At 44.7% G+C, this 6,993-nt stretch overlaps 1 pseudogene; it reads left to right on the top strand.

The window, feature by feature from the left end:
• Positions 1-5,744: 5,744 nt before the first annotated feature.
• LOC142434062 (high mobility group protein B1 pseudogene) lies at positions 5,745-6,454 on the top strand (annotated as a pseudogene).
• Positions 6,455-6,993: the final 539 nt, after the last annotated feature.

The following is a 6,993-nucleotide window of genomic DNA, read 5'->3' as shown; positions in this document are numbered from 1 at the left end:
TCACCCCCACTCCTGTGTCTACCAAACACTGCCAAACCTTTTTACTCTACACAGGCAAAAAACAAGGTATAGCAGTCAGAGTCCTGGCTCAGCCCCTGGGACCCGCTCTATCCCCTGTAGCTTGTCTGTCTAAGCAACTAGATATGACAGTCAGAGGTTGGCAACCCTGCTTCCCAGCCCTGGCGGCAGCCACCGCCCTCACTGAAAGAGCCCTAAAGTTAACCCGGGGGAAAGACTATCCCCACAGGCCGCAGAACCTCCTCTCACACTGAGTCCTGTCTTTGCTCTCTCCAAGCCGCTTGAAGAAAATCTATTGCATGTTTATCGAAAACCTAACATAACTCTGCGCCAGGCTCCTCTTTAAGCCCAGCAACCCTCTTGCCTCAGTTCCTACACTCGCTGGAACTTAGTGGTCACTCCTGCCCCCAGGCAGTTGAGGAACTAACACTGCCCCACCCAGACTCTCTGATCAATCCTATTCTAACCCAGAGCTAACTTTGTTTGTTGATAGCAGTTCTGTTGTAGATGCTCAGGAGGCAAGGGCAGGCTGCATATGCTGTCCTCTCACTTGACCGAGTCTGGAAAGCTGCATGCCTCCCAATAAAAACTACTTCTCAAAAAGCAAAACTTGTTGCTCTCACTTGAGCTCTCCATCTAGCTAAAGGAAAAAATGGCTAATATATATCCTGATTCTTATTATGCATCCCTTATAGCTCACTGTTATGTCACTATCTGAAAGAATTGGGGATTTTCTGACTACCAAAGCATCCCCCATAGTAAATGCTAAATAAATAGTTAATCTCTTACAGTCTCTTCAGCCGCCAGCAAAAGTAGCCATCATCCATTGCAAAAAAAAAAACCCCATCAAACTGATAACTCTCTTGTCTCCCTCCAAAGGCAGTTAACATCCGTAGCACGAGTCACCCTACAAAATCGCCAAGCTCTTGACTTATTAATAGGAGATAAAACAGGAGCATGCATGTTTCTAAATAAAGACTGTTGCTATTATATTACTGGATCGGGTATAGTTAAACAAAATGTTAAGGCACTCCGCACCATGGCCAATAAAATCAGGAAACGTCAGTAGGAGCACCACCAGCTTCTCATGGTTTCAAAGTCCTGCCATGGCCTGGATTATACCCCTCATCAGGTCTCGAATAATAATCTCTGTACTTTTGCTTTTAGCTCTTTGTGTGTTTAAATTCTTGCAGGAATGCATGAAAGCTGTCTCCAACATGACCTTCAATCAGCTTCTTCACCCTTACAATCTGCCGACCAGCCCGGCCCCAAACCTTCAAACTCTTAATCCTCTTCTTCACCTTATCTCAGCCAGAAGTAGTTAAGACAGAAAACATCACCCCATTACCAATGTTAAGAAGCTTTGAATGTTTGGCCGGGTCTGAACTAGGCAGCCCCCGTTTGGACTAAGCTGAAGCAGGCCCGGGCCCTGCACGTTCTTCTGTGCACATCCCAAAGGTCAGCAGCAGCCAGCGCCAGATAAGATAACCGCCAGATAAGATCACCGTGAAACCAGACGTTTTGGGTTCGAAGAAAGCCCCAAGGAGTCCACAAGCAATTCTCCTGCTTTCCAGACCCCATATGTTAATTGACATACATTCCTCACCACCCCTTTAAAAACCCTTGCCCCCAGCTGCTGACTACAACTTTCCTGGCCTAGGTCACGGAACCTCATCTGGGAGCCCCCCCCCCCCATTAAAGCTATTTCTGTTTCTGCTCTCCCTTGTCCTGTCAGTTATGTCTGTCTTCCTCCCTGTACTTCAGTTTCGCCTTTACAATTTGTACATACGTTGCCATCATAATTTTCCTTCTACTTGAGCCCTTGGCATCAGCTCATTTTCCCCCTCCCCCAGACTCCCTCCCTCATAAACCATTGATAATTTATAAATTATTATTATTTTTCATGTCTTACACTAACCACTGTCTCCCTTCACTCATTTTCCTGTTGTCTGTTCCCCTGGGATGGGGTTATTTGTAGATCATTGTGATAGGTTCCTCCTTTCTTGTCCCATATTCCCCTTATTCTCCTGGTATTGCTACTCTTATTATTGGTCCTGAGGGGTTTATCTGTCCTGGATCCCTTGTGTTCTGGACTCTTATCTGTACCAGTGTACATACTCTGTTCTACTTAGATTTGTAAGGTAGAATTGGGGTTATGATAGTCGGGGGTGGGGGGTGGGGAGGAAACATTAAAGAACTAGAGGAAAGTTATATATTTCATCAGTGTTATACTGCAACCTGGCTGGCTTGTCTCTTTCTTGTGACAAATCAGTGAGTAGACGCCCAATTGTCTACAGATGGGCTTTGGGTGTCCACTCCATCTTCCCCTTCATTCACATCGATATGAATTTTTGTTTCCGGTCTTCTGATGCCTGATCTCTGATCCCACTGACATCTCATGATCACACAGGCTGTTGTGCTTCTGCTTTGTTGCTTCTCAGCAGATGGCTGCTTGTTTATCTTCAAGCCTTTAAGACTCCAGGTCTTTTGATATATCTTTTGATAGCCAGGCACCATCAGCTTTCTTCACCACATTTGTTTATGCAACCCCTTGGTCTTCAGTGGTCGTGTTGGGAAGGTGAGTATTACAGAATGCCGGAGTATTAGAACAAAGTGTTCTTGCATTGAGGGAGTACTTGAGAAGAGGCTCAATGTCCATTTGCTACCTTAATACTTAACATAAAAATATATGCTCATCGATCTATTTCTCTATTGTTATATACATAAATATATTTACATATGCACATGCATGTATTTAGACCTCTATAAATATGCTTTGGACATCTTATCAGGAGTGACCAGCATCTGGAGAAGAACATCATGCTTGGTAAAATAGAAAGGCTGTGAAGAAGAGGAAGATCATTGTGATAGGTAGGTTTATTATGACCGCCTAGCCAATAAGAACATGTGGGATTAATAAGGTCACAGTTGATTGGAGGGCAAAGAGATAAATAGCTCTCCCTTGCTCTCTGGTGATCGGACCAGTCTGTGGCTGCTAGTTCTCTGCCTCAACTCACGAGTTACACTATCTGTGGGACTGCCAACCTGTGAATCAGGTTGCTAGAACTTGAGGTTCCTTTGAGACCTGCTTCACCCCACTGCTTGAGCATGGGACTGTCGGACTTTGTCATCTTGCTGACTGTAGCTGACCCATCCGGCTGTTTGCTGCTGACCAGACCGCCTGCATTTCCCTATGGAAGACTGAGCTGTCTGCTTCCTTGACCTTGGACCCAGCGACTCTTGTGAGTTGAAGGACTTCCAGTATATTAACTATTCCATGGAAGTGAGTTGAACTGAGCCCTCTGTATTGCAGAATGGGCTCATTAATGGCTATATTCTTTCATGCTGTAATATATGTTCTGGCCCGCCGGGTGTTTTTGCCCCATTTTGTTTTTTTTTACTTTGAAATAAGATATGTGCAATGTGCATAGGAATTTGTTCATAGTTTTTTTTTTTAAACTACGGTCCAGCCCTCCAACAGGTCTGAGGGATGGTGAACTGCCCCCCCGCCATTTAAATTGTTTGAGGACCCCTGATCCATGGTGTGAAGCAGCAAAGCTAATATCCACAGTATCACTACCAATAGATGAAGTGCTGGGGAGAGGAGAGGCTCTGGGTGATCGTGTGCTTGATATTTCCCAGCAGTTTTGTCAGGATGAGAAGTACAGGGAAGCTGGTTAGCTGGTCCTCCTTACAATAGAAAATGTGAACAAGGAAAAAGATAATCTCCGAACCCCAGAAGCATGTCTCAAGTATCCAATAACAGACCTAAAAACTTCTACATGTGCTACAGAGCAGAGTCTTCTCTCCTCTAGTAATAGAGCTGATATCGCCGAAAATCAAATATAGAATCTCATCATAGAAGTAGCTGAATTACATCGTCAGCTGAATTGCAGGTCTAGAACAATGTCTGATATTAAAGTAAGGGCATTAATTGGAAAGAATTGTGACCCTAAAACATGGGATGGGAACATATGGGCTGATGATCCAGTAGAGGAGGATATTGAGCCCCTAGAGATGATCGAGCCACCCCTGTCAATAGATCCACCCCTCCCACCTGAGGAAATTAATCCACTATCAGTAAAACAACCCACACCTGAGCAGATTAACCAAACTGTTCAAGCTGAAATACTAGGTGGAGCTGCATCTAGAGCATTGCCTGGGGGAGATGCCTTACAAGATATTTCTGAGACCATCCAAGAAATACCTCCACCACCCATTATTCCCTCTAGACCTGCAACTAGACTAAAGGTGAGGTTCAGATGATGACTCAGGAAGAAGTGTGCTATACTCGTAAAGATCTGCTTGAGTTTTCTAATATGCACAAGCAGAAACCTGGGAAAATATCCCTGGGAATGGTTACTAAGAATGTGGGATACTCGTGCAAGGAATGTAACATTAGACCAGTCTGAGTTTCTTGATATGGGGCCCCTAAGCACAGATTCTTCCTTTAGCGTCTCAGCAAGAGAGGCTAAGACAGGATCTAATCGCTAATTTGGTTGGTTCACTGACACATGCGCTGCCAGATGGCCTAGATTAGACCAGCTTGAGATGCGCGACTTCCCTTGGTACCGTGCAGCAGAAGGCATCCAAAAGCTTAGAGAGACTGGCATGTTGGAATGGATCTCTTAGGATAATCCCATAGACCCAAAAGGGGTGTGTCCTGAGAAAATACATACCTTTCACCACAACCATAAGGAACAAGTTTGTGAAGTGGGCTTCAGCATCTCTGAAGAATCATGTGATTGCTATTTTATGTGCACCAGGATTAACAGGGGGAACTGCCCCAAGTGAACTAACAACATTTGCCTATAATGGGGCTGATTGGGCCCCGTGGTGGTAGAGGGCAGGTGTCAGTACTGAATCAAAAGAGACAGGGTGGACATGGTTATAGTAATGGACAGCAAGTTTCTGTAGTAATCAAAGCAACCTGTTTCTTGTGGATTTATGTCATTGGCTACGTAGCCATGGTGTCCCTAGGAGTGAGATACATGGGAGATCTACTAAATATTTACATGATCTATACAGGTAGAAGAATGCTAGATCAGGTGAACTACAGAATAGAGAGTCACGAGCATGCCATCAATTCCCAGACCTGGGCCAGTTTAGAGACCCACAAACTCTTGAATGAGGGGGAGGCCGGGTCCCTTTGAAGAAGGACCTGCTGCATCACCAAAGGTCTATACTGTTAGTCTTTCCTTTTGGCTTCTCCCAAAGGACCTTTCACAAGAGTGACTGTTCATTGGGGGAAAGGAAACAATTAAAACTTTCAGAGTTTACTGGACACTGGCTCGGAACTGACACCAACTCCAGGAGACTCAAAGTGTTTTGAAGGCCCACCAGTCAGAGTGGGGGCTTATGGAGGTCAAGTTATCAATGGAGTTTTAGTTCAAGTACGCCTCACAGTGGGTCCAGTGATCCCTGAACCCATCCTGTGGTTATTTCCCCAGTTCCAGAATGCATCATTGGGATAGACATACTTAGTAACTGGCAGAGCCCCCATATTAGATCCCTGAAATGTGGAATAAGGGCTATCATGGTAGGAAAGGCCAAGTGGACACCATTAGAACTGCCATTGCTTAGAAAAATAGTAAACCAAGAGCAATAGCACATTCCTGGAGGGATTGCAGAGACCGGTGCCACCATGAAACACTTGAAGGATGCAGAGGTGGTGATTTCTAACACAGCCAACCTATTTGGCCTGTAAAAACATCAGCTGGACAGCCATTGCAGTACATTGAGCTCCATAGAGACAGCGCTGGGCCAGGCAGAGCCAGACGGCACTGGGCGACTCTGTGCCTCGCGGACGAAATAAAAAGATAACAACATGGGCAAAGGCGATCCTAAGAAGCCGAGACGCAAAATGTCATCCTATGTATTTTTTGTGCAAACTTGCCGGGAGGAGCACAAGAAGAAGCATCCGGATGCCTCTGTCAACTTCTCAGAGTTTTCTAAGAAGTGCTCAGAGAGGTGGAAGACCATGTCTGCTAAAGAGAAGGGGAAATTTGAAGACATGGCTAAGGCGGACAAGGCCCGTTATGAGAGAGAAATGAAAACTTATATCCCTCCTAAAGGGGAGACAAAAAAGAAGTTCAAGGATCCCAATGCACCCAAGAGGCCTCCTTCAGCCTTTCTCTTGTTTTGCTCTGAGTATCGCCCCAAAATCCAAGGCGAGCACCCTGGCCTGTCCATCGGGGACGTTGCGAAGAAGTTGGGAGAGATGTGGAACAACACTGCAGCTGATGACCACCAGCCTTCCGAGAAGAAGGCCGCCAAGCTGAAGGAGAAATAGGAAAAGGATATCGCCGCGTACCGGGCTAAAGGGAAGCCCGACACTGCCAAAGAGGGAGTCGTCAAGGCTGAGAAAAGCAAGAAAAAGAAGGAGGAGGAGGAGGACGAAGAAGATGAAGATGAAGAAGAAGATGATGATGAATAAGTTGGTTCTGGCGCAGTTTTTTTCTTGTCTATAAAGCATTTAACCCCCCCTGTACACAACTCACTCCTTTTAAAGAAAAACAATTGAAATGTAAGGCTGTGTAAGATTTGTTTTTAAACTGTACAGTGTCTTTTTTTTGTATAGTTAACACACTATCGAATGTGTCTCTAGATAGCCCTGTCCTGGTGGTCTTTTCAATAGCCACTAACCTTGCCTGGTACAGTATGGGAGTTGTAAATTGGCATGGAAATTTAAAGCAGGTTCTTGTTGGTGCACAGCACAAATTAGTTTTATATGGGGATGGTAGTTCTTTTTTGTTTCATTTTTTTCCTCTTCAGTTGTTTATAATGCAGCTTATACGAAATAATTGTTCTGTTAACTGAATACCACTCTGTAATTGCAAAAACAAAAAAAGTTGCAACTGTTTTGTTGACATTGTGAATGCTTCTAAGTAAATACCATTTTTTTATTAAAAAAATATCAGCTGGATCTTGGAGAATGACCGTGGATTATTGTAAAGTTAACCAGGTGGTGACTGC

Source organism: Tenrec ecaudatus, chromosome X (genome assembly GCF_050624435.1).
Source record: "Tenrec ecaudatus isolate mTenEca1 chromosome X, mTenEca1.hap1, whole genome shotgun sequence".
NCBI lineage: Eukaryota > Metazoa > Chordata > Mammalia > Afrosoricida > Tenrecidae > Tenrec > Tenrec ecaudatus.
The sequence above is the reverse complement of the archived record's forward strand: the minus strand, read 5'-3'. Positions and strand labels throughout refer to the sequence as shown.